Consider the following 650-nt stretch of genomic DNA (forward strand, 5'->3'; position numbering starts at 1 on the left):
GAACCAACCCTAGAAGAACTTCACGTGGCCCTGGACTCCCTTGCCTTTGGCAAGGCACCCGGAAAAGACAGCATCCCTGCTGAAGTCCTAAAATGCTGCAAAGAGACCATCGTCACTGAGCTGCATGAAATCCTCTGTCTCTGCTGGAGAGAAGGTGGAGTACCTCAAGACATGAGGGATGCAAACATCATCACGCTGTACAAGAACAAAGGTGACAGGGGTGACTGCAACAACTACCGTGGCATCTCTCTCCTTAGCGTTGTAGGAAAGCTGTTTGCCCGAGTTGTACTAAAGAGGCTCCAGGTACTTGCAGAGAGCGTCTATCCAGAATCGCAGTGTGGATTCCGAGCCAACAGGTCCACCACTGATATGGTATTCTCCCTTAGACAACTGCAGGAGAAATGCAGGGAACAACGACAGCCACTCTTTATAGCCTTCATAGATCTCACAAAGGCTTTCGACCTGGTCAGCAGAGACGGCCTCTTCAAGATTCTCCCCAAGATTGGATGTCCACCCAGGCTCCTCAGCATCATCAGATCTTTCCACAAGGACATGAAGGGCACTGTTGTCTTTGATGGCTCCACATCAGACCCTTTTGACATCCGAAGCGGAGTGAAGCAGGGCTGTGTTCTTGCACCAACCTTGTTTGG

This window comes from Tiliqua scincoides, chromosome 2, assembly GCF_035046505.1.
Source record: "Tiliqua scincoides isolate rTilSci1 chromosome 2, rTilSci1.hap2, whole genome shotgun sequence".
NCBI lineage: Eukaryota > Metazoa > Chordata > Lepidosauria > Squamata > Scincidae > Tiliqua > Tiliqua scincoides.